Here is a 27782-nt window from a genome sequence, read left to right as displayed (position 1 = left end):
ACTATAGCTAGAGTTTTCTTGCCTTGCCTACAGTCAGGACAAATCTTTCTCACCCGCCAGTCCCACAGCTGCTCAGACCCACCTAAGTAAACACAGAGACTTATATTGCTTACAAACTGTACGGCCGTGGCAGGCTTCTTGCTAACTGTTCTTATAGCTTAAATTAATATATTTCTATAAATCTATACCTTGCCACGTGGCTCGTGGCTTACCGGCATCTTCACATGCTGCTTTTCATGGCGGGGGCTGGCAGTGTCTCTGACTCAGCCTTCCACTTCCCAGAATTCTTCTCCTCCTTGTCCCACCTATACTTCCTCCTGCCTGACTACTGGCCAATCAGTGTTTTATTTACTAACCAATCAGAGCAACACATTTGCCATACAGAACATCCCACAGCATACGACCCATAGATCCGGGAGATAAGAGGTGAAAAGGGAGTGATTCCACTCACTATCCCCCCTAGTCATCTTAATGAACGTTTGTGACTCCTATTCCCATGATCTAAATTATGCTGGCCTAGAAGTTGTGTTTCTAGAGGTTGGATTGCTTCTTCCAGGAAACACAACAAACATTCCACTGAACTGAAAGGTCAGACTTCCCTTGGCTATTTGGGTTTCTGATGCCTTTTATCCAACAGTCTAAGAATGGAATAAATCTGTTAGGTAGAGAGGTTGGTACAGATTCCCAAGTAGAATTGGATTGCTTCTCCACAGTAGAAGGAAGATAGACTCTGTCTATAAGTCAGGTGATCCTTTAGGGAGTCTCTTTGTGTTACCATGTCCTGAGATTAAAGTCAGGGGAAACCATAACAACCTAATCCAGTCAGGATGACAAAGGGCATGAAGGCATGGGTCACTTGTCCAGGAAAGAGTAAAGACCTGGTAAGGTGCTTGCTGAGTGTGGAAGAAATACAGAATGTGTAGAAGAGGAACATAGGTATAAATACAGGTGAGGCTTGGTGACCAGTTCCAGAAACTAGGATTATAATAGACATAAGTGTTCCTGTCATTTTTTTTTGGTTAAGAGTGTATTTGTAGAGATATTAGTATTTTCTTTCCTCAGTTTCTTTATCATGCAATGTAACATCAATTCAGAGAATATCAATAGATATAATATTCTTGTAGACACACTAAAAGAATGACTCCCAAGGAATACTACTACCTATTATAAAATTAATAATGCATTTGTGGTCAGATGAAGGATAGTTATATCATGTTAGTTATGATTTTGACATGTTAGATATATACTGTATTTGTAATTGTACATATGATTGTTAACCCATGTAAGACATAGCTAAGACCTGATTATTATTTTCAATCTGAAGTTAGGCATGAATTAAGGAGACATGATGTGTGTCAAGTAGACAAGGGGTGGACTTGTGATGGCTACTATTGATCATCAACTTGACTCCATTTGGAATTAAGTAAAACTCAAGCATCAGGCTATACCTGTCAAGAAATGTTTCTTAAATAATAATTTTAAATAGGGTGAGGTACATTTACTTTGGATCTTTTGAGGTAGGAAGATCCACCTGTAATCAGGAATACACCTTTGCCTGACAGCCCATATAAAGGACATGGAAGAAGGAAACTTGCTTTCTTTGCCTGCTTACTCACATTCTTCCTGGCAAGTCCATTTCTTCCCTGGCATCAGGGCCTACTTCTTCAGGATTCCAGCATAAACTGAAGACCAGGTGAGACATCTAGGCCTGTGGACTGAACAACTATTGCATTCTTGGACCTTCTATTGGTAGACAGCCATTTTTGGACCAATTGGACCACAGCTTTTAAGCTATTCTAATAAATTCCTTTTTTTTTAAATATAGAATCATGGTATAAGTTTTGTTTCTCTAGAGAACCCTAACAGCTGAAATTTAATGGCCCATTTACTTCATATATTCAATGATGAATGGGTATTTATGGGGACTAAGTCATAACCCATGATAATTTAAATCAATATAACAATGTTCCACTCTGCACATTCGTGAGGTTTTCATTGTGAGCCATGTAAATTCTGCACTGAGGTGGTGGCTTTCTCTGTGAGAGTGTCAGTTATCACTTTCATCTTATGGGTAGATGTGGGCAGCAAACAAGGAGGGAGACACAGGCTTGAGTTATGAAAAGACAGATTTGCCTTTCACTCTACCCACTGGGTTTTCTTCAGTTTTGCTTTAGGAAATGGAACCTTGCTATGTAGTGAAGGGTTATGGTTTGAATGTGAAATGATCCTCAGAGGCTCATGGTTTGAATTCTTGTCCTCCTGTTGATGACACTGCTTTGGTAGTCCTGTGGATAACTTTTGACTAATACAGTAAGCTAGAGGAATTTAACTGGCTGAATTTTGACCAAGTTTTCTATTTCCTGATTCTTTAGATGGGACCAGCTGATCTGCGTCTGGAGCCTTATATTGAAACGTGGACTGTCATCCTGCCTGTCTTGTCAAGAACTCAAGTGTAGCTGGAGTTTTCTCCAGTCTCACCCAGGCCAACAGCCACTCAGACTCAAATAAACACACAGAGGCTTATATTAATTAAAACTGTATAGCCTAATGGCTCAGGCTTCTTGCTACCTAGATCTTACATCTTAAATTAACCAATTCCTATAAATCTATACCTTGCTACTTGGCTCCTGGCTTACCGGTATCTTTACATCTTGCTCCTCATGGCAGTGGCTGGCAGCGTCTTCTGACTCAGCCTTCCTGTTCCCAGAATCTCTTCTCTGCTTATTCCACCTATACTATACTTCCTGCCTGGCTACTGGCCAATCAGCATTTTATTTATCAGCCAAATCAGAGCAACACATCCACAGCATACAGAGTGATATCCACAACACTCAAGTGTTGAAACTAATCTTTCTACATTCAGGTTGCTTCTGTTGGGTATTGAGACCCATCAACAAGGATAACAACTAACATACCCAGGCTATCCTCACACTCCAGGTCTCCCTGTCTCAGCCATTCTAGTGCTGGGATTACATGTGTGTACAGCCTCAGCTCTGGCAGTTCTTTCCCAGGGCCCTCCCCAGCCCCACCTGACCTCTCTCTTCTTTTCTCCCCTCACTTCCTCCTCTTTTCTCCTGCTTTCCCCACCTCCTTCTTTCTCTTCTGTTTCTTCTCTTTTCCCTCTCTCTTGATATCTTTTGATTCCTTTTCAGAAGTTAGATCTGAGAAGCCCTTTGAGTAGGTCCAGAGAGATTTCCCATCGAAAGTCATGAGAGGGCTGGGGGTTAGCTCAGTGGTAGGGGGCTTGTACAACAAGCACAAGACCCTGGGTTCAGTTCAGAGTACAAGAGAAAAAAGAAAAAGAAAATGGTCATGAGAGTGAACTTGGATATGGAACCTCTGTCAAGTCTTCAGCCAACAGTGGGACTCATGAGTAACCCTGAGGAGGAACCACCCAGCCTGGGTCCTCATGAGTGCCTGACACTGAGATATTCTGTGTTTATTGTTTCAAGTTGTGCATTTTTGGGCAACTTATTCTGTATCAGCATATGCAAGAGAAGATCAGTCTCCCTCTTAGTCCTTAGGACCAAGGGAGAGAGTAAAGACAGACATGTCACAAGTCAACACTCAGGCTCACACTGAAATGTTTTAGGTAAATCCTTCATAATGACTCCATCTTATGTTTGCTCACACAGTTCTCAACCCTCTCTGTTCCCCACCATAGTCATGTCAGCCTTCACATGTATTTGAGAGTTCCATGGACATGTCCGTGGTGCACAGAATTGACCAGAATATGCAAGGAAACTGCAATAAACAAAGAAGCTGTAACCCCAAATTATTATTCATGTTGTGATTGAAATAGTAACTCTGCTCTGTCAGGAAAGAACATTTTAAATTAATATGACCTTCATCTAACTGTATATAAATTATGGTCTTTGTAGTTTTTGCCTTTAAACATGCTGTGTCCCTGAGCTTGGGCACCTACAGATGTTTTGTAGGCATGAGCTCATTCTTTGTCTGACCATTAATAAAAGTATTTAAGCCATTGATTTTCTTAATATTATTGTTGTTAGTAACTATCTCAGGTGTATCATTTCAACATGAAAGCAGTGTCTCACAGTGGATTCTTCCCTAGGCAGAAGTCTCTCTTCCTACTCTTCTTTTTCTCTCCCCACAGGGACCACAAAGGTTACCACTGTTGCTCTGTCCTTCATGCCTAAGACCCTGTTGCATCCTCACCAGCACTTGCTGAGGTGGGTCCCAGTGTTGATGACCTACTGTATAGGATCCCAGGACCAGACACTAGTTGATGCTGAGTCAAACCTGGAGTGTGATCCAGATTAGCCAGAATGTGTCCATCCTCTGCATCAACACAGCTTTGGTCTCTGCTGACTTATACCCAGCCTGACTGTGAGGACTCACTAATCTAACAGATGAAGAAAGGTGCATCCTTTTTGGTGGTGTGAAGGATAGCTTTGTGATCCAACTGTTTGAGTTCATCAGAATTCTATGTACAGAATCCTGAGCTGCAGACATTTCCTCCCATCCTGGGGGTTGTCTCCCCACTCTCACAGTACTGGGGACATTCAGCTTCACATACACAATCCAAGCCAGTATTCTACCACTAAGCTAGCTCCCTGCCCTCTTCTCTTCTCCTTGAACAATTATTTTTTGTAGTTCTGTGTGTTTGTGAATGTGCATGTGTGCATCCATTTGCATGTCTATATGAAGGTAGGAGGTCAACCTCACCTGTCATTCCTTACCCATCTTGGTTTAGAATAGGGTCTCTTTACAGGCCTGGAAGTCACTGAATTGCCTAGGTTGGCTCCCCCGGGAGCCCCAGGGATCCACCTGTCTCCACCTCCCCAGAGATGGGATCACAAGTTCATGTGACCACACTTGGCTTTTGTACTTTTGTATCAGGGCATAAAAATCTGACCCTTATGTGTATTATTGGGGGGTGGGGTGAGAACACACTTCCCACCTACCTCTGTCCCCAGCCCTCATCCCCTTGATAGGTTCTTTACATACACAAAGCTTGACTTGCCTCAGGCCCAAAACAGAGAAGCCAGCAGACCTTGTCCTGAACTCTCTGAAACTGATTCAAACTAAACCTTTGCTTCCCTCCATGGGTTATCTCAGATGTGCTGTCCCAGTGACATAAGGCTAACTGACACACCACTCTGTCTACTGTCTGCTCTGTGGCCTCAGTACCAACAACAGAGAACAGATGGAGGCAGCTAGCTGGTTGGCAGCTCAACATCCTCCCAGAAGGCCCGGGAGTCATACTGTGATCTGCAAATCAGGTACTGCACAGTGGCTACCCCTTGGGGGTCCTCACATCTAGGTAGGGTTATCCTTAGGTACCTTGTCCTGGTTTGAGTTCAGTGCACAGGTGTCTGAGATCACTACTGTAAACCTCTTCCCCTCACAGTCTGCTACCTCTATTGCACACTGAGGTGGTCCCTGCGGGGGCTTCATCAGCAGGGCAACATTTGGTGGCCAGGTACAGGGGACCCTCATAGAATGGGTGAAAGTGAAACCCTCATAGCTGTGTCCTAGACTCCAGTGAGAGGTAGACTCAGACTCTGCCAACACTTCTGGAAACAGCTCATGGGCAATATGAGATGTACTCAGCACCAGGCTCCTTAGTTACCTGGTCTGAAGCCATGAGGATGGAGTGATGCAGCTGAGGCCTGTCAGTGCTCATGGAGTGCATGGGTCTCGACCTCAAGACCTTGAATAAAACTGTTGGACACATTGGATTTGATGGGACATGGCCATTTTCAATACTTGGGTCTTGTTCTTGTCACACCATGGTCCTCGTGGAGTAATACCTTAGTGCACACTATGGAAGAGAATCCTGAGTGTGAGCCTCCAGGCTGTAATTCTCTGTAACCATGTGTCCACCTATTCATTGTGTGTTCTTAGGAGCCTCAAGACTCAAGTGTGTCTCAAACTGAATGAATAACTTTCCCTGTCTGTGCAGGCCTCCAGCAGTGTTTCAGAGCTCACAGATTCTCCACGGACTCCCAGCACCCCAACCTAAATGCACTGTGACCTCCTCTCATCCTCTGTCTAGGCACCAAACCAGTTAATCCTTGAGATAAATCATCTGCGCTCTTCTCCTATGTGGCCTGATGTTCCATGAAACTGCCTTCAGTGAAAATCCCCATATTTACCCAGAGCAGTTCTCTGCTTTATAGCCATACAAAGTTATGAGTTTCCCAATACAGGAACAGTAATTCACCCCTTCAGAGTTCCCTGTAGTTCTGAGTCATTTGAGAATCCTCACAGGTGCAGACTCTTGGCAATCCAATGGCTGTTTTTGTCTTTTTCTTAAACCCACCAAGATTCTTAAAATGCCTTCATTGTTCTTTGCCCTGCCCAAAGCTTTCTTTCTGGTCACCTGACCACCTTCTCATCCAACTCAGACCACAGCAGAGAGGTCACATGATCCATAGACTGTTTTTGAAGCTCTCTGTGAAACACCCAGAGCCTTGTTTTATGATCCACCTGCACACCACCATGGTAATGCCTGTGTACAGAACCCCTGCTTGGTGAAAACTGTTCCTCTGACATCAGGACACTTGAAGAACATTCCACCAGTCATAATGTCTAGCTGTGAGGTCATAAAATGACTAAGTTTCTCTGTGCCTCAGTTTCCTGATCCATAAAAAGGACTGATAATAACATGTAGGTCAGAGGTCCATCACAGGAGTCACAGAGTGTGAGTGACAATCTCTACCATCTTGTGGTCACTAGAGGCCATACCCCTGCCAAAAGGAGCTGAATGAACACTGACTGGACATGTTCTGTGCAGTTATATTTTTATTGATCCTTTGCTCCAAACCCTACATTTTGGATGAGGAAGGTAGAGGTGTCCATCTGTTGTGTGAGGTTGGTCAGTGGGGCACCTAGAAAAAGGCTCCTGTGCCCTAAGTAGGTGTACTGGGGGAAAGGATCTGGTCTGACCAACCATCTCCATGCAGCTGCATGAAGGAGTGCGCCAACACTGTGCCAGATGTGGGCAGGGTCAGGAGCCCCTGAAAGGGACAGTGGGTGGCACAGCGTGGAAGAGGGAAAGTGTGAGGCAGGAACTGGGCACTCAGTGGTCCCAGATGCTGTAAATAGACTCAGGGTGGCAGGTTCCCTTCTCAGTGCTGGGGTGAGGTCCATACAGATTGGCCTATAAGTTTGCATAGTCCTTTCAAGTTCTGCTGAAGCTGAAGGCAGACAACAAGAGCCTAGATAGGGCCCCGGATTTGGGTAGAGGCAGATACAGGAGAGGCAGCAGGGAGGGCAACAAAGACAGAGTTCAAGCTCAGGAACATGAACTAGTGCTGCCAGGAGGACTGGGAGCCTGACACTGACTGTCCCCAGTGCCCTGTGTATGTGGGAGTCATACAGTTAGTCACTGTCACTGTCCAGTCCAGGCATGCCACAGCCAGTCAGAGCGTGGAGGCTAAAATGCACATAGAGAGCAACATATAGACTAACTCCGTGGCTCCTAGGAACAAACCCCACCATTTGGGAAGTTCTAGTTTTCCTTGGGATTTGTGACTTTGGCCATAAAGAGTGGAGTCTGAGTATTTGTGTCAGAGATCATCATCAGGAATGGCCTGTTGAAATCTATTTTCAGGGGGTTCAAAATTAGAGCTGATCCCACAGGACTCCATCCTGTGGCGGCAGCTGCTTCTGTGCCTGTCTCAGCCACGTCCAGCACAGCCTTGTGGACCACCTGTAGGAGAAAGACATCACTCACTGGAGACCAGGGAGGGCAGGAGAGGAGATTCCTGGAGCAAGCATCCACTGCTGGCCTTAGTTGCTGATGAAGATGTTTGTTCTACCGTGAGCTCCACCCCTGATGTTTCCAGGTGTCTGATCAGGGTGTGAGAGGAGGCATGCCCTAGGTCTGCTCAATCTCTGAGAATCTGTGTTGTCCTAAAAAACCCTAAATTCTGGAGGATGGAACTAGTCATTACCCCCAAGACAGCTTCTCAGGAGATCCACAGTGAACAGCAAGGGTGCTGGCAGCCAGTGCAGGTTTCCACATCCTTCCTACTCCATCCTCCTCGGTAAATACCACAGTGATGCATAGGATATGGCTTCCCATTCCCAGAATGCCATGCCCTGCTGGTACAGATCTGAGACCAGGCCTCTGAGTGGGCACTGGACAGAACACTAGGCATTCTCAGGCTGTGTGTCTAGGAATGTAATGTGGGATCCTACAGCATCTTTTCCTCTGTTCTTAATCTTTTCATCCCTACTGCCATTCATCCCTTGCCTTTTCTTTTACTGCGACTGTTCTGTGTGCTAGTCAAGAAGTACTGGCCAGCTAGCAGTGAAGAAGCTGAGGCTGGAAATGCATTTGCCCTGCAGTGGATTGTGGGTAGTATCCCCACTGCAGCACAGGGTGGTGCCTGTGGTGGTCTAAGACTAAGCACAGGCTCTTGTCCACCATGAGTTCCTAGGTGAGATTATATTCAGAGGGTACAGGAGGGACTGTCTGTGGTATCCAGCAGGAGTATCTAGGCTGTAATCCAGCTCTCCCAGGATGAGGGAATCTCAGAAATGCAGGCTTTCTCACACATTTGCCATTCCCCTGCACACCTCTTGACCTTCACCATCCACAATCAGGCACCAAGGTGAACCACCCAGTGTGTCTAGGCTTACCTGAGAGACTCTCAGGTCCTTGGCCCCTGCAATTCCAGACAGGTCAGCCTGTGTGGAGAAGACTTCCCTGATAGCCAGCTGTGGAAGGATGTTCTCCAGGCTGTAGTCAGTGGAGATGGAGAACTTGGGCATGTAGAGATCATCGATCTTCCTAAGAATGAAAAAGAGAAATATAAAAGTCGATGGACTCTGTTGCTCCATCAACCTACTTTTTAGCTGGGGAACCAGAGACAGCCCTCTCACTGGAGCACAGCCCTCTTTCCATCCATGCCTAGAGCATTTGATTTTCCTCTTCCTAATGCATTAATTACTCATCAGTGCCTGAGAGTGTTTACAGGGGCCAGGCAATGAGGCTTGGTACTTCTTGTTCCTCTTAGGAAAATGCTTTTCTCCCAGATGCACAAAATGGAGCCCTTCATCTGTCCTGTGGACCCTCAGACATCTCCTAATGATACTATTATATTAAATTTTACTCTGCATCTGACTCCACCTTTCCTTAACCTTGAACACTCCCTTTCTCAATCTCACCCCTCCTCATCTTTTAACTAATCAAATGATGATTAGTTAACATTTTCATGTCCTCAATCTCTTCCTCATTACAAGATAGATTAGCCCTCTGGGTAAGACATTTTGTTTGTGAGTCTCTGATATCCTCTCAGGGTCTAAATCAGAACATTGCACATAGTAGGTCTTCAAGTCATCATTCCATGAATGGTGAATGAATGAGTGATGAGGGAATGAGATGGCTACATAGGGCAGAGCTGATTCTCAGAGCTGGTATCATCTCAACCTCTCTCCCCTCTGCCTTCAAAACCCATTCAAGATTTCCTGTAGTTACAGCCTGTTAGACACAGAAGAATCCTCAGCTCCTGCTCTATCTGATGTCATTTTGTGAACAACAAAATGACAGCAAAACCTGTCCAAAAACTACTGAGTCAGCAGAAGGAAACTCACCTCCACTTCACCTGTCCCTGATGACTCTCCAACCATTATACTGGGTGATTCTGATACTCTGAGGTACAGGGACACTGGGCCTCAGGCCAACAGCAGGGTGGGGAGCCTGACCAGCTCTGGTTCCTGTAGACACGCACCTGGACCTCAGAGAGTCCTTCCATTTCTTCAGGGTCTCTGGTTGTAAGCTGGCTTCCACCTGCTGCATCCTGCCCTCATCAGGGAGGATGAACAGGGCACTGGCATTGCCTGTGTACTTCAGCTCCACCACAGAGCAGTTCAGATCCTCATCCCAGAAGTAGGGTGTAGTCAGAAATTTATGGTGTATCGTGGGCACCTTCACAGACCTCTTCTTGTCCAAGTAGAAGTCAGACTTGTATGTGAAATGAGGCTCAAATGGCCTCTTCCATTTCCCTAAATGTGGAGCAGGTCATCAGATTGTACCATCAGCAGACAGACCCACCTCCACCCCATTTCTGCCCAGATTCTCAGTCTTGACAGAAATCAATCCATCCTCAGCAGCATAGAGTGTCCCTTACTGGTTGCATAATCCAGATTAGAGAAAACCTTGGCAGTTGTAGAATTATAAATGAGAAGTGATCCACAGAGTTGGTTTGGAAAGAGGAACTCAAAATCAAAGCTTCCATATGTGAGATATCTGAAAAACAGCCAGGGATCTGAGGGTGTAGTGTGTAACAGAGAGATGAGATTGAAATTAGGGAGACTGGAGACTGGGGAGAGTTGAGGCTCCCTTCTTCCTTAGGAGATGCCATGTCTATGGCTATGCCTTGTGGGACAGGTTTTAGGGGAAACAATTGAGACTGTGTTCTCCCACACCGTGATCTGTCCATGGTGCCCCTCAGTGTGAACCACCTTAATGGAATTCAGTTCCCAGAACCATGAGGGGGTTTTAATTGAAACTCGTGAAATCTACAACTTCCCAGAGTTGAATTACCAGAATCCCACAGTTTCTGGTAGGAAGAGATGGGTAATGAGAACTATTCTCCCATGTGGGCTACGTTCACCTTCATGAATCAAAGATATCCTACTTAGACTTTACGTACATCCAAGTGCATATGACCATTTGCAATACAACCTGTGGGACATGGTGCTTTGACAATTTCTTGGGCTCAGGATCCAGCAGCATAAACATATATCCCCACCTCAGGGTCAAGCAGCCTTGGTGTTTGGGTTCTGGACCCAGCAGAGAGAGCCACGCCTTGCAGTCTAATCCTTCAGGCCATCACTCTGCTTCCTTTTTCTTCAGAGCAGAGCTTCCCTGGGGCCATCCGGGACTCCTGTTCTCTGTCCTCCATCCTCTCCTGTCCATGGCCAATTGGTTTTCTGTCTATAGTCCCACAGCCTACCCTCCTCTGCCCTGGCCTATCCAGAGTCCATGGTCCCAAATCCACCCCATATCCAGCCACATCAAGATTTTTATGAGGAATCATCCTGTGGGCCTTTGCCTCACTCCTTGGTCTATCAGGCAGGGTTTTGTGTGTGTGAGCTCTAGATGTCTCCCTACTAATCCTTACCCACTGAAATTCTAACCCATTTTCTAAAGTCTCCTGCACCCCAAACCCAGACTCCTTGTCCCAGAATTGGTTATTCAGCATTGTGACCCTGCAGGCTGCCTTGACTACTAATTTAACAAAAGCAAATTCCACAAAGCAGCCAGACTCTAAACACAGAACACTGCCAGCTGACACCTCCCTCTCACTAATGGCTTCTCCTCAGTCCTTGCTTTTCCATGTCCATGTCCAGCATTACAGAAAAGGCTCAGGGAGAGGTCCTGCATAGAAACCTCCCACAGAGCACTTCAATAATTGTCAGCCATACTTCTTTCCCCTCAAGATTGGGGTAGCCAGGCTCCTTAGGTCAAGAAGTCCTCAGACCACCCAGGTCCTGCTAGAGATGGAGGTTTTCTAGCAGATGGATTCTCCAGGAGCATGTCAGAAATGCTGGAGTGGCCTGAATGGGGGTCTCCTTTTGGGGTAGTTTGAATGTAATTAGGCCCCAGAAACTCTTAGGGAGTGGCATAATTAGGAGGTGTAGCTTTGTTAGAGCAGTTGTGATCATGTTGGAGGAAGTGTGTCACAGTTGAGACAGACTATGAGGTTTCAAATGCTCAAGATACTGCCCAGAGTATCAGACAACTTCCTATAACCTGAAAGATGTAGGACTCTCAGATACGGCTCTAGCACCATGTCTGCCTGCATACCGCCATGTCCCACCATGATGATAATGGACTGAACCTCTGAATTGTAAATGAGCCAACACAATTAAATGTTTTCATTCATAAGAGTTGCCGTGGTCATGGTGTCTCTTCACAGCAATAAAAAACTGACCACGACACCATCTCAGCATTGCTTCTGCCCACTCAGGTAGGACTAGGCACATAATCTATGCATTCTGGTAGTCAGTAAGTTTAAGTCACAGCCAAATTCTGCTCTCTTATATGGAGAGCTCAGGGGTTTCGTGGACTATGAAGGAACCGTAACCATTATATAGAATACCCTAAAGGAGAAGTAATGTCTGTTAGTAAAAAGAAGCGAGACACCCATGTCTCCAAGGCAGTGGTCAGTGTATGGACACAAGATGCACAGCCAGCACCTTATAATCAACCCCTGAAACAGTGACCGTCCTCACCTTTAAAGTAGATGTAGTTCACCAGCACCATTACTGTATTCTCGTCCAGGTCTGAGATCAGTTCCCTGATCTTCCCCTGGGTCTGTTTCCTCACATAGTCATTGATGAGATTTTTGGCCTCATGAGGCTGCTGGAAGTCAGCTGTGGAGACCTCAGCCTGGTACAGTGCCTTTGTCTGCTCCTTGAACTCTGCCAGGATCTGCAGGTGCTTTTCAATAATTATGGCACTACCTGTTCTGATCTGCACCTGGTCCCCTGGCTGGCTGAGCATGTGCAGGAGGTGTCCAAAGCCCTGGTGGATGTCTGTCTCAGGGGTCTCTGTGAGACTGAACTTGAGACCTTCCAGAATCTCTTCTAGGGTTTTTACTCCTTGCTTTCAGTGACAGGATGGCCAAGGCTGTTGAGATGCTGAATGGAGAGAAGACGACATTTTTATCTGGATTCTTCAAAGCCAGCTCCTTGTAGAGTCTGAAGGCGAAGTCAGTGTTGGTGGAGGTCAATGTTAGATTTTCCACTGGTGTCCTGTTGTTTTGGTTTTCCTGGACAGCAATGTCCCTTCCCAATGTGTCATCTGGTTGGCAGAGGACATCAGGGGAGATCTCAGCCATTACTCTGTTCTCCTGGTTGAAAAGAAAAGATCCTTTTGTCAGGGAGGGTCACATGGTTCCATGACCGCCTCCTAGCACTCCCACATGGCCAGCACTGTGTTCCTGCACTGTGTGCCTGCTCTGCTGCCTCTGTGACTGTGCATGGGAGGTTCTCTGGGCACTCAGATGGGAGTACCACAGCCTCTGCTCCCTTTTACCACAGGAAGAAGTGCTGTTGCAGTAACCAGTATTCCTAATAGAGAATCAAAACCCAGAGGGATGAAGAGATTTGCCAGGGTCACAGGGTAAGGAAGAGAAGAACCTGAGGATGGGCTTAAGCCTGGTGTAATCTGAATGTCTCCTCTCCTCTTCTAAATTGGTATAAGGGCTCATTAGAAAGCAGGGGATCTCCTTTTTGCATTTATGTCCTCTACCCCATCACCAATCTCTGTTCAGGACTCAGGGAAGGATCCTTAGACCAGTCATGTAGCACAGGGTCCATCACAACCTGCACAGATATGACCAAGAAATCTCACAGCCCTGGACTGAACCTAGTACACGTTTCTGGGAGTGTGAAGGGTTAATAGAGGGCAGCACTGGAGAGGACTGGTGCAGTTCCAAAGCCTTGGGATCCCTGAGAACAGGTACTAGAGGAACCAATAGGGAAAGGTTCTCTCAGCCCTGCCAGCATACCACATGGAGGTTTGTATCTCAACTTGGAAGGCCTCCTAATGGGAAGGAAATTGAATGGTGTCTGTGTCTCCGAGAACTTGTCAGATTTCATTTTAGCTGTCAGGGTGTCTGTGTGGGGCAAAGAAATGGGTGGACCTGACTGGGCAGCTTGTTGAGTGACCCAGGGTACCCTATTAGTAAAAGTGTATGGCTTATTATGGGCATTGTGGGTATTTGTAGGGAAAGCGCAGCAGGCCATCCTCTCTATATAACCCTGGACTGGGGCACAAGCATTCTTAAAACTACAGTTGAAGGCTGATGATCATGGCAAACACTGCTACCCACCTTAGCCTCTGTCCACACTGTAGATGAGTTCAGAGGAGAACGTAGATTCTAGAGGAATAGAAAGGTGAGGAAGAAGAACAGAGGAGAGAGGACCAGGTGGGAAAAGAAGCTGGAGTGAGACAGTGGGGGGAAGAGAAGGGGGGACTGGAGGAGGAAGGGGGATCAGATGAGGGAGTCAAGGAGAAGATGGAGGTGAGAGAAGACCAGAAGAGTGTAGGAATAGAATGGAGGGAGCAGGGGAGGGAGGAGTTGGAGCTGAGCCACATGTGCCCAGGCCTGTGACATGCTTGCAGAGGGGCCAGGGACTTCAGCTGACTTTACCCTGTGGTTATTGTCAGAATGAAGCAACCATTTCTTTGGAAAACATTCAACCATATTTTATGTCAAAATTATTTCCACAGAAAACAGGCTAGTCTGGTTGTGGAGGAGACCTGGCTCAGTGGCTGAGCTGTAGCCTTCTTTTCCTTATTCGGAGAGGGTATGATCCCTTTTCTTGGCCATGGGATCTGTTGGAGAAGTTGGGTCCCTGACTTCAAGGCATCTCCTGTCACTCTAAGCATGACAGTGATGTCATTTCCCCCATAGGGTTTCTGTAACTTTCGTGTCTCCCTCTGGTCCCTATAGCTACACCTGAACTATTCAAGGTCTCAGTACTTCTTCCTCATGGAGGGTCAGAAGGAGCAGGCTCCATTCACTCTCCAGGAGCATAGACCATGGCACCCATATCTTCATAAACATGGAGACCCAGACTGGAGAGAAGATTCATATGCACCCCAGAAATGTTCCCTGATTCTAGCCCAGTGCCATAGGATCAACTCCTCAGCCCTCCAAACCAAAACTTTAGATCATTACCAGTAGCACACAGTCCTGCAAAGGTACCTTTTCTGTCCCCGGAGAGAAAGAATCCTGGGCATTACCTGCAGAGCTGATGCCTGCCGCCAGAGCCTGTGATAGCTGAGTTGTGATGGTCGGGGTGGCTGCCTGCCTGGTGTATTGTTCTCCCCAAGCACACTGATGTCTATTTATCCCCACCAGAGACTCCTCCCTCTCCTTAGGAAATGCTGTCCTGAACAAGTTGTGCTCTGTGCTTAGTCTGGACGTGTGCAGATGGGATGATTTCTGGTAATGTGCATTTAGAAGCTCCAGGAGGTAGAACCAATTCCTGAAGGTTGTACACAACAAGCCCACTGGATTGCATTTGTGGCTTTCTGTTTCTCTAATCATTTAATGGTCCATGTGGAACAGGGGATAAGTTAGAGTTAAAAAGACAGGGCACAAGCCCTACTTGTCACGGGGTAGGGTTGCCCCTAACATTTGACCTATACTTTCCAAGTCACTTTGAAAAGAACACATCTCTATGTCCATGCTCCCCGATTTCTCTACGGAAACCCACACATTAATAAACACATGACTGGATGCTTAAAGAACCCCACCTGCATCTGTGTAACCGTCCTGTCTGGCAGCAATGGGCATATTCTAAACAGACTCACTCTACCCTCTTTGGCTCTCAGACTTCTGGATGGAAGCTGCCTTGTCTGGTGGTGAAGGAAAACTCCATGTCTGCAGAGCCTGGCTGGCTGATCTGAATTTCAGCACTGTAGAGAGATGGGAACACTGCAGATCAGAGGCTAATTACCTTCTCATGGCCTAAGTGCTGCCTCTCTGGAACAGCCATGTTTCCTCCCTCTGTGTCAGAACTCAACCTTGTGACAATAGAGTCTATTCACTTAGCAGACAACCAGCTTCAATCCAAAAGCTAAGAATGCCAGCAGAGAACATCTTGAGAATGTAGAGAAGCTTCCCAATCTTGATGATGCATCTGCCTCCCTGAGGTTCCCACCCCTGCATTTTAAACTTGCCTTGATTTGTGACTTTGTTTGGTTAAGCTATCAAGTTTTCATGAAACTTCTTCCACACTGGAACATGGAATTGGGGTGATAGAAATCTATGTTCTCAGCTCATTGTCACTAGAAATGGCTCTTATAAAGTGTCTGTCATTCCCTTCAGGATGAGAGCTGTGGTGTTTGTGTCAAGGATGGGGAGGTGTTAGGCAGGCACTGAGCAGGCAGGTGTTAGGTCCAAAGCTGCTGTCCCCCCAACGGCAGTGCTGGTCCTAACAAGAAGGATTTTGGCTCAGTAAACAGAAGCCTAAAGGCAGGTCTCTGTGTAGCAGAGAAGAAGATTACCCATGGTACATTTCTGTTTGCCAGGAGCCACCCAAATCTTCCCACAAATGTCAGCTACCTCAGGCAAATCACCCAGCTCCCCTTCAATCTAGACAGACCGAATTAGTTCAAATGTCCCTACCCTGCTGTCAGGGAAAATCGTTTTCTTTTCTGATATTCTGCATCTCTCTGGCCCCACTCTCCAGAGAGATAGAGCTTTGGCAGTTTGATCCCCAATCAGTATATCTTTCTATCCATGGAGTTGTGTAGTTTGATGATTTTACTGTTTCATGTCTTACATTTGCTGGTGAAGCCAGGAAGAGAAACCCGGGCACCATTCAAGTGGCCCTATATGCCTTAACTCAACTGAAGTATTGATTTTGCACACCCCTCAGTGAGTATCACTATGCTGGCTCCTCTCTTACCATATTCAACTCCAAATTTTTTTCCTTCTTTTTTTTTTTTTGTTTGTTTTTCGAGACAAGGTTTCTCTGTGTAGCTTTGTGCCTTTCCTGGAGCTCACTTGGTAGCCCAGGCTGGCCTCGAACTCACAGAGATCCGCCTGGCTCTGCCTCCCGAGTGCTGGGATTAAAGGTGTGCGCCACCACCGCCCGGCCTTCAACTCCAAATTTTTGAGTTGGCCTATCCAGCTGTTTCTCTACTCCACTGTGCTCGCTAGACACATATCAACTTGACACAAACCATAGACATTTGAGAGGAAGGAACCTCAACTGAGAAAATGCCTCCATAAGTCAGGCCTGTGTGCCAGCCTATAGAGCATATTCTTGTTTAGTGATTGATGGGGAGGGCACAGCCCATTGTAGGTGGTGTCATCCCTGGGCTGGTGGTCCTGGGTTTTGTAAGAGAGCAAGCTGAGCAAGCCAGTAAGCAGCAGTCCTCCATGGCCTCTGCATCACCTCCTGCCTCCAGGACCCTGCCCTGTTGGATTTCCTGTCCTGATTTACTTAATGTATGAACATTGTTACAGAATTTTATGGCAAAGAAATTCTTTCCTCCTCATCTAGTTTTTTTTGTCATGATGTTTCACCACAGCAGTAGAAACCCTAGCAAAGATATTTACCTACTCTGCCCACTCTCTGTCCATCCCTGCTTGCTTAAGTGACATTTTGGAATTTCCTCCTCTGTGTCTATCTCTCTCATTGCATCACGGGAGCCTGCTGTCCCTCTGTCTTTCTGAACTCCTGAAGTGTATTGGACAAAAGTCTTGCTGTTCATCAGGTAGCTCCTTTATACACTTCTGGGCACCCCATCCTCTGTAAAGGGACATCTGTTCACTGGGAGGCTGAGCATCTTTCTGAGGAGTCTCTTTCTCTATGGAGACACCCTCAGACTGAGACTCTGTCCCTACATCACTCACTGCATCCCTCCCTGTGCCTTTGTTCCTGTGCTATCGGTATCCTTCTCCTGGTGGGATTCCTCCACCCTCTTCTCTAAGACTCCTACTTCCTCTTCACTCTGAAGTCTTCTACTGCTGCCTTTTCAAGGTTGTCTTTCTTTCTGCTTGCTCTGTCTCTCTCACTTGCTCAAATTTGGGCTTTTTCCTTTCCAAGTGTGACTCTTCAACTCCACTTGCTTCTATCTTTAAGTCTCTTTCCCACCTCACACTTACAGATCTCATTAAGTCTCACCACCTTATTTTTTTATTGCAACATGGCTTGGCTATACCATAAGCTTGGCAGACATTCTCAATGACCATTAAATGATGTATTCAACTACCACATTCTCACTGATCTGGACAAATTCTGCCGTTTCACAGAGCGTGTTCAGGCTTTCTTTCCTTCAATTCTTGTTCTCTCTCTGTGCCTGATGACATTCTCACCAGAATCTCCTGTCAAAGGTCAAACCTCCTCCCAAGGATGATCAGAACCTGGAGCTGGCCCCTGCATGGATCTAGATAGGGTCTTTAAACTTCCCTCTGACCCCTCACAAGTCAGGCCTTCACTCTCTTCACTGATTTCAAGATTCTTATCTTTTAAGCACCCACAAAACTTCCAACTGAGCTCTAAGCACTTAGTGGCTTCTAGCCCAAAGATCCAAAGTCCTTCCACAATCCTTCCTAAAATGTAGTAGGTCGGTCACAAAAATACCCCACTACACTGGTACCATCCTGCTTTATTTAGGGTTTTCTGTTGCTGGGGCAAAACACTATGACCAAAAGCAAGTTGTGGAGAAACAGGTTTATTTGGCTGATACTTCCATATGCTTGTCCATCACAGAAGGAAATCAAGATGGGAACACAAATAACAAAATAATCTGAAGCCAGGAGCTGATGCAGAGGCCATGTAGTGCTGCTGATTACTGGCCTGCTTCTCCTGGCTTGCTCAGCCTGCTTTCTTTCTTCCTTTCTTCCTTTCTTCCTTTCTTCCTTTCTTCCTTTCTTCCTTTCTTCCTTTTTTCCTTTCTTCCTTCCTTCCTTCCTTCCTTCCTTCCTTCCTTCCTTCCTTCCTTCCTTTCTTTCTTTCTTTCTTTCTTTCTTTCTTTCTTTCTTTCTTTCTTTCTTTCTTTCTTTTTTTCCGAGACAGGGTTTCTCTGTGTAGCTTTGCGCCTTTCCTGGAACTCGCTTTGGAGACCAGGCTGGCCTCGAACTCACAGAGATCTGCCTGGCTCTGCCTCCCAAGTGCTGGGATTAAAGGTGTGCGCCACCACCGCCCGGCTTCAGCCTGCTTTCTTATAGAGCCCAGGACCACCAGCTCAGGGAGGGTACCACCCACAATGGGCTGAGCCCTGGCCCATCAATAACTAAGGAATAAAATGCCTTACAGCCAGATATTACGGGAGTATATTCTCAATTAAGGATTCCTTCTTTCAGATAGCTCAAGTTTGTGTGTCCAGTTGACATCAGATCAGCCAGCACAGGGGCCATGAGCAAAATGGTCATGGTGGCAGAGATGGGGGTTATTCATGATCTTGACAACATGGACTGTCAGTCAGGAGGATGGCCTGGCTAAGTCTGCAGCTGAATGCCAGATCTGCTGGCAGCAGAGACCAACACTGAGCTCCAGATATGGCACCATTCTCTTGGACAACTAGCCAATGTTCTGGAGGCAATTTGAATATAATGGACCTTTTCCTCTGTGAAAAGGACAATACCTTTTCTTTATTGGAGTAGGTACTTGCCTTTCTTGAATGTAATGCTTCTGTCAAAACCATCATCCACAGACTTACCTAATATCTTATCCACAGTAATGTTATCTACCCAGCATTGCTTCCAGCTCACCTCACACCCAGAGAAGTGGGACAGTGAGCCCATGATCATGAACACCACTGGTCTTACCATGTTCCCCACATTCTGAAGTAGCTGTTCTGATAGAAAGATGGAATGGCTTTCTGCAGACATAGTTACAGTGCCAATTCAGTAGCAGCAGCCTGGAGGGCTGGGGCAGGGTTCTCCAGATGGTGGTATATGCTTTGAACCATTGTCCAATGTATAGTATGGTTTCTCCTATAGCCAGGTCCACAGGTCCAGGACTGAAGAGGTCAATGGTTCCATGAACTATCATCTCCTGTGACCTACTATGAAGGTTTTTGGTCACATACCCCTTACTTTCTGTTGGTCTAATAGTTTTAGTTGTGAAGGAGGGATGGCTCTTGCCTGTACACACAATGAACATTCCACTGAACTGAAAACTCAGACTTCCCCTGGCTATTTGGGCTTCTGATAGCTTTTATCCAACAGTCTAAGAGTGGAATTGTAGCTTAAGTTTTTCTGCCTGGCCCACAGTCAGGGCAAATCTCTTTCACCTGCCAGTCCCACAGCCTCTCAGACCCGACCAAGTAAACACAGAGACTTATGTTGCTTTCAAACTGTATGGCCGTGGCAGGCTTCTTGCTAACTGTTCTTATAGCTTAAATTAATCCATTTCCTTAAACCTATACCTTGCCACATGGCTCGTGGCTTACCGGCATCTTCACAAGCTGTTTCTCATCGTGGCGGCTGGCAGTGTCTCTCTGACTCAGCCTTCCACTTCCCAGCTTTATTCTCCTCCTTGCCCCGCCTATACTTCCTGCCTAGCCAACGGCCAATCAGTGTTTTATTGATTAATTAGCAACACATTTGCCATACATCCCACAGCATGGAATAAATGTGTCAGATGGAGGGGTTGGTCCAGATTACCAAGCAGAATTAGATTACTTCTCCACAGTGGAAGGAAGATAGATTATGTCTAGAGGTCAGGTGATCCTTAAGGGAGTCCCTTTATGTTTCTATGTCCTGAGATGATCATGAAAAACTACAACAACCTAATCCAGTCAGGATGACAAAGGGAATGAAGGTGTGGGTCACTTCTCCAGGAAAGAGCAAGGACCAGGTGATATGCTTGCTTTGTGCATAGGAAATGCAGATGGTTGTGGAAGAATATAGGTATAAAAACCAGCTGAGGCTGAGTGATCAGTTGCAGAAATGAGGATTGTAATCGACAGGAGTATTGCTGTCAATTTTTTGTTAAGCATGTATTTGTAGAGATATTTGTGTTTTCTTTCCTCAATTTCTTTATCATGTAATTAATACCAATTGAGAGCATATTAGAGGATATAATATTCAAATTTGAGATACTAAGAGAATATCTCTCTAGAAACATTGCCACCTATTATAAAATTTATAATGCATTTGTGGTAGGATGAAGGATAGTCATATCATATTTGGTTTGATTATTGCATGTTAAATATATAATGCATTTGCAATTATTCATATGATAATAAAACCCTCTAAGACATAACTAAGACCTGATTATTATATTCAGTGGAAATTAAGTATAATTTAAGGAGATATGATCATGTGTCAAGTTGGGAATGGGTGAAATTGTGATGGGTACTATTGAGTAAAGATAACTTTACTCCTTTTAGAATTAACTAAAATCGAAGAAGCTGGGTATACCTGTGAGGAATTTTCTTAATTAAATAATTTTAAGTGGGAAGAGATACTTTTAATCTGGATCCTCTGAGGTGGAAAGATCCACTTTTAATCTGGGCCACACATTCTGCTGTCAGCCTGTAGATTGACATTTTCCTGTCCTGACTGCTTGCTCCCAAATAACTGAAATAGATCCTTAATATTATTTATAAATGCTTGGCTGATAGCTCAGGTTTGTTACTAGCAAACTCTTAAACTTAAATTAATCCATAATTCTTATCTATGTTTAGCCACGTGGCTTGGTACCTTTTCTCAGTATGACATTCTCATCTTGCTTCTCTGCCTTTTCTGGCAACTCTCTGACTCTTCCCTTCTCCTTCCCATCACCAATAGTTTGGTCACACTGCCTATACTTCTTGCCTGGCTACTGGCCAATTGGCAATTTATTAAACCAATTTGAGTTACAAATCTTTATAGTGTACAAAAGATTATTTCAAAGCAACAGCCTATGTAAAGGACTTGGAAAAAGAATGCTTGGTTCCTTTGCCTACTTGTTCTCACTTTCATTGGCAAATCCACCTTTTACTGGCATTAGAGCCTACTTCTTCAGGATTCTAGCATATACTGATCACTAGGTGAGACATCTAGGCTTGTGGACAGAACAACTACTGCATTCCTGGACCTTCTATTGGAAGACAGCCATATTTGGACCAATTGAATCACACCTTTCAAGCCATTCTAACAAATTCTCCTTCTTTATATATAGATTCTTCCTGCAGCCTTTGTTCCTATAGTGAATCCTAACACATAAAATTTAATGAGCCATTCACACAATAAGTTCAATGATGAATGAGTATTAAATAATAGCCCTAGATCATTTTGTTTGGTAGGCAGTATTCCAAATGTACACAATAATGACATCTTCATCAATGAGCCATGTAGACACTTCACTGCAGTGGGTGGCTTTTTTTGTGAGAGTGTCAGTTATCACTTGCATCTCTGCATCTCAAGGATAGAATGTGAGCACAAAAAGGGAGGTCATCACAGGTTTGAGTTGTGAAAAGACAGACACACCTTCCCCTCTACCCACTGGTTTCTGTTCAGTTTTGGTTTTGGAAATAGAGTCTTGTTATGTAGTGAAGGGTTATGGTTTGAATGTGAATTGATCCCTAGAGGATCATGGTTTGAATTCTTGTCCTCCTGTTGGTGACTCTATTTGGGAGACTAGTGACTAAGTTTTGATTGACGCTGTGAGCTAGAGGGAATTAACTGGCTGAGTTCTGGTTTCTGATCTTTCAGATGGGACATGCTGATCTCTTCTTCCACCACGCATCAAAACTCATCCTGTCACTCTGTCTTTCCTGCCAAGAGAACAAGAGCCCAATAAACCCTTCTACCTCCAAGTTGTTCACATCTGGTATTAAAAATGACCTGGCAACAAGGATACCAGCTAACATACCCAAGATATCCTCACACTCCTGGTCACCCTGTGTCAGCCTTTCTAGTGCTTGGATTCATGTGTGTTGAGCCTCAGCTCTGGTAGTTCTTTCTCGGGGCCCTCCCAAGGCCTCCACACCTGACCTCTCTCCTCCCCTCATCCCTAACCTCCTCCTCTTCTCCCCTGATTTCCCCTCTTCCTCCTTTGTCTTCTGCTTCTTCTCTTCCCTCATCTTTCCCTAACTCTTTGGATCCCTCTCTCAGAAGTTATGTCTGAACAGCTTTTGAGGAGGCCCAGCGAGATTTCCCATTATAAGAGGTGAGAGAGCTTGAGGTTTAGCTTAGTGGTAAAGTGCTAGCCCAGGAAACACAAGACCTTGGGTTCAGTCTACAGTATCTAAAGGAAAAAGAAAAAGAAGTCATCAGAGTGAACTTGGATATTGAACCTGGAGCCCTTGTCAAGTCTTCAGCCGACAGTATGATTCATGAGAGGCCCCGAGGAAGAACCACCCAAGCTGGCTCCTCTTGGGTGCCTGACACTGTGAGATATTTTATGTTTATTGTTTCAAGCTGTGCATTTGAGGATAATTTATTCTGTATCAGCTGATGAGTAAGAAGACCAGTCTTCTGCTTAGTCCTTAGAACCAAGGGAGATAGTAAGGACAGATATGTCATAAGACAACATGCAGGCACACACTGAAATGACTAAGGGAAATCCTTCATGCTGTGAGTCCATCTTGTGTTTGCTCACACAGTTCTCAGCCCTCTCTGTTTCCCCACCACAGTCTCATGTGCCTTCACATGTATTTGAGATTTCCATGGACTTTTCCATGGTGTAGTTGAATCAACCAGAGTAAGTAAAGAAACCACAATAATAAAGATGCTAAGAAGTCAACATTCATTGCCACATTATGATTAAATAAGCACTCTGCTCTGCCAGGAAAGAGCATTTCAAATTAATATGACCTTCATCTAACTTGTATGTAAATTATGGTCTTTGTGGCTTTTTGCCTTTTATTATGCTGTGCCCTGCAGCTTGGGCACCTATAGACTTTTTGAAGGTATAAACCCACTCTTGGTCTGTTCATTAATAAAAGTACTTAAACCATTAATTGGCTTAATAGCATTGTTGTCAATAACTATTTCATGTGGATCATTTCAACACCACAGCAGTGTCTCACAACCGATTCTTCCCTAGGCACGAGTCCTGCTTCTTCCCTTCTTTCTCTCTCCCCACAGAGACAATCATGGCCACCATTGTTGCTCTTTCCTTCATGTCTAAGACCCTGTTGCAATCTCACCAGCACCTGTTGAGGTAGGCCCCATTGTTGACTGCCTACTGTGAAGGATCCCAGGACCAGACACTAGTCAATGCTGAGTCAATCCAGGAGTGTCATCCAGACAAGCTGGATGGTGTCCATCCTCTACATCACCACAGCTTTGGTCCCTGCTGACCCATACCCTGCCTGGCTGTGAGGACACACTGATGTAACAGTTGAAGAACCATACAGCCTTCCTGGTGGTGTGAAGGTTGGCTGTGTTATCTAACTGTTTGAGTTCATCAGAATTCTATGTATAGATACCTGAGCTGCAGACATTTTCTCCAATTCTGGGTGTTTTCTCCTCACACTCAGTACTGGGGACCCTAAACTTCACATATACAATTCAAGCCAGCAACTGACCACTAAACAGCTCCCCAGCCCACTTCCCTATCTCCTTGAATGTTTACTTTATGTGGTTCTCTGTGTTTGTGAATGTGTATGTGTGCATCCATGTGCACATCCATATGAAAGTCAGGAGTCAAATTCAACTGTGTTTCCTCATAGACCTTGGTTTTAGGATGGGGTCTCTTTATAGGCCTGGAGGACACCAAATTGCATAGATTGGCTCCCCATGGAGTCCCAGGGATCCACTTGACTCCACCTCCCTAGAGATGGGACCAGATGTTCATTTGACCACACTTGGCTTTTTTACTTTTGTTTTAGAGCATAAAAACATGGTCCTAATGTGTGTGTGTGTGAGGGGGGGGGCGTGGGAAGACTCTACCCACCTAGCCATGTCCCCAGCCCTCATCCTTTTGATAGTGTCTTTAAATTCACAAAGCTTGCCCTGCCTCAGGCCCAAAGCAAAGAAGCCAGCAGACCCCGGCCTGAACTCTCTGAAACTGTGATTCAAACCAAACCTTTGCTTCCCTCAGTGGGTTATCTCAATGTGCTGTCCTAGTGACATAAGGCTACCTGACACACCCCTCTATCTACTGTCTGCTCTGTAACAACAACAGAAAACTAATGGAGGCAGCCAGCTGGATGGCAGCTCAGCATCCTCACAGAAGGCTCTGGAGTCTGGCTACTATGATTTATAGGGAGAAAGTTCATCAAACTCTGCAGATTAGGCAGTTCACAGTGGCTACGCCTTGGGAACCCTTTTATGAAGTATGGTTACCCTAAAATACTTTGTCCTGGCCTTCGTTTGGAGACAGGTGTCTTAGATCACTACTATAAGCATGCCTCTTCCTTCCTCATAGTCTGCTATCTCTATTGCACCATGAGACTGTCTCTGCAGGGGGTTCATCACCAGGGCAACATTTGGTGGTCAAATCATGAGGGAACCCTCATAGAATAGGCATAATGAAACATTTATATCTGTGTCCTAGACTCCATTAAGTGGTGGACTCAGACTTTGCCAACAACTTCTGGATGCAGCTCTTGGGCAGCATGAGATGAACTCAGCACCAAGCTCCTTTGATGCCTGGTCTGAAGCCAAGAAGGATGCAAGGATGCAGCTGAGGCCTGTAAGTGAACATGGAATGCATGAGGTGGTGACCTCAGGGCCTTCACTGACTGTTGGACACATTGGATTTGTTGAAACATGGTTGTTTTTAGTACTATTGTTTTCCTGTTCTTTTGTTTGTTTGATTATATTTTGTTTTGCTATTTTTTTTTACTGTATTTTCCCCTTTTTTATTAAGATTTTTTTCATTCATTTTACACACCAATCAAAGATCCCCCTATGCCCTCCTCCCTCCTCCCCAGCCTCCTCCTCCCAACTGAACCTCCACTCCCCCCCCACAAGAAGGCAAGGCCTCCCATGGGGAGGCACATCCAGTAGAGGCAAGTTCAAGCCATTCCCTCTGCCTCAAGGCTGCATGCAGTGTCCCATCATAGGTAGTGGGCTCCAAAAAGCCCATTCATGCACCAGAGATGGATTCTGATCCTACCACCAAGGGGCCCAACAAGCAGATAAAGCTACACAACTGTCTTGCCATGCAGAGGGCCTAGTCCAGTCCCATGTAGGCTTCACAGCCAGTGATCCAACTTTCATGAGTTTCCTCTAGTTTGGTTTGGTCATCCCTGCATGTTTCCCCATCATGATCCTGATGCACTTGCTCATAGAATCCCTCTTTTCTCTCTTTGACTGGACTCCTGGAGCTCTGGTGACTGGCTGTGGATCTCTGCATCTGCTTCCATCAGTCATTGGAGAAAAGCTCTGTGATGACAGTTAAGGTATTTGCTGGTCTGATCTCTGGGGCAAGCCATTTCAGTTTAGGCACCCTCTCCATTATTGCTAGAATTCCAGGTTGGGGTCATCCTTGAGGATTCCTGGCAACTTTCCTAGCACCAGGTTACTCTCTATCCCCATGATATCTCTCTCTATCATGGTATCTCTTTCATTGCTTACCCCCTCCATCCCTGTTCCAGCTCAACCATCCCATTCCCTTATGTTCTCATCCCCTAGCCCCTACCATCCATTGCCCACCCCTCATGCCCAATTTACTCATGCAAACCTCATCTGTTTCTCCTTCCCAGTGTGGTCCATGAGACCCTCTTTGGATCTTCTCTGTTCGTTAGCCTTTCTGGAGTTGTGGGTTGGTGCCTGATTATCTTTTTCTTTATATCTAGTATCCACTTAAGAGTGGGTACATGCCATGTTTGTTCTTCTGAGTCTGGGTTATCTTACTCAGGATGATATTTTCTAGTTCCATCCATTTACCTGCAAATTTCATGAGGTCATTGTTTTTCTCTGCTGAGTAGTACTTCATTGTGTATATGTACCACGTTTTCTTAATCCATTCTTCAGTTGAGTGGCATCTAGGTTGTTTCCAGGTTCTGGCTATTATGAATAATGCTGCTATGAACATAGTTGAGCATGTGTCCTTGTGGTATGATTGAGCATTCATTGGGTATATGCTCAAGAGTGGTATGGCTGGGTCATGAGGTAGATTCATTCCCAATTTTCTGAGAAACCGTCATATTGATTTTGAAAGTGGCTGTACCAGTTTGCACTCCCACCAAGAGTGGAGGAGTGTTCCCCTTGCTCCCTATATTCTCCAGCATAAGCTGTCTGCAGTGCTTTTGATCTTAGCCATTCTAACAGGTGTAAGATGGTATCTCAGGGTCATTTTGATTTGCATCTTCCTAATAATTAAGGATGCTGAGTAATTCCTTAAATGTCTTTTAGCCATTTGAAATTCTTCCTTTGATAATTCTCTGTTTAGCTCTATAGGCCATTTTTTTTTTTTTAAAAATGGATTGTTTGTTATTTTGATGTCTAGTTTCTTGAATTCTTTATATATTTTGGAGATCAGCCCTCTGTCAGATGTGGGCTGTAATTTTAAGCTGTCATTTTATCTTACTTACTGTGTCCTTTGCCTTACAGAAGCTTCTCAGTTTCAGGATGTCCCATTTATTAATTGTTGTTCTCAGTGTCTGTGGTACTGGTGTTATATTTAGGAAGTGGTCTCCAATGCCAATGTGTTCAAGACTATTTCCTACTTTCTCTTCTATCAGGTTCAGTGTAACTGGTTTTATATTGAGTTCTTTGATCCACTTGGACTTGAGTTTTTGCCTGGTGATAGAGATGGATCTATTTGCAATCTTCTACATGTTGACCTCCAGTTATGCCAGCACCATTTGTTGAAGATGCTTTCTTTTTTCCATTGTACAGTTTTGGCTTCTTTGTCAAAAATCAGGTGTTCATAAGTGTGTGGGTTAATGTCAGGGTCTTCAATTTGATTCCATTGGTCCACATGTTGTTTTTTATGCCAATACCAAGCTGTTTTTATTACTATAGCTCTACAGTAGAGCTTATTGTCAGGGATGGTGATGACTCCAGAGATGGTTTTGTTGTACAGGATTCTTTTAGTTATCCTGGGTTTTCTGTTTTTCCAAATGAAGTTGAGTATTGTTCTTTCCAGGTCTGTGAAAAATTGTGTTGGGATTTTGATGGGGATTGCATTGAATCTGTAGATTGCTTTTGGTAAGATTACCATTTTTACTATGTTAGTCCTACCTATCCATGAGCATGGGAGATCTTTCCATTTTCTGATATCTTCTTCAATTTCTTCTTCAAAGACTTAAGGTTCTTTTCATATATGTCTTTCACTTTCTTTTTTAGATTTATACTGAGTCATTTTATATTATTTGTGGCTATTGTAAAGGTTGATGCTTCTCTGATTTCTTTCTCAGCCAGTTTATCACTTGTATATAGGAG

General features: G+C 45.0%; 1 long non-coding RNA gene and 1 pseudogene across 1 annotated transcript; one reads left to right on the top strand and one right to left on the bottom strand.

The window, feature by feature from the left end:
- The first annotated feature begins 4698 nt into the window (after nt 1–4698).
- LOC131924522 (uncharacterized) lies at nt 4699–25176 on the top strand. The gene is made up of 2 exons (XR_009382928.1): nt 4699–5246; nt 24946–25176. It is a non-coding gene; the product is annotated as an uncharacterized LOC131924522 (long non-coding RNA).
- LOC131924518 (serine protease inhibitor A3N-like) overlaps nt 6754–27782 on the bottom strand; it is a 38557-nt pseudogene continuing 17528 nt past the window's right edge.

Source organism: Peromyscus eremicus, chromosome 14 (assembly GCF_949786415.1).
Source record: "Peromyscus eremicus chromosome 14, PerEre_H2_v1, whole genome shotgun sequence".
Classification (NCBI taxonomy): domain Eukaryota; kingdom Metazoa; phylum Chordata; class Mammalia; order Rodentia; family Cricetidae; genus Peromyscus; species Peromyscus eremicus.
This window is presented reverse-complemented; position numbering and strand designations above follow the sequence as displayed.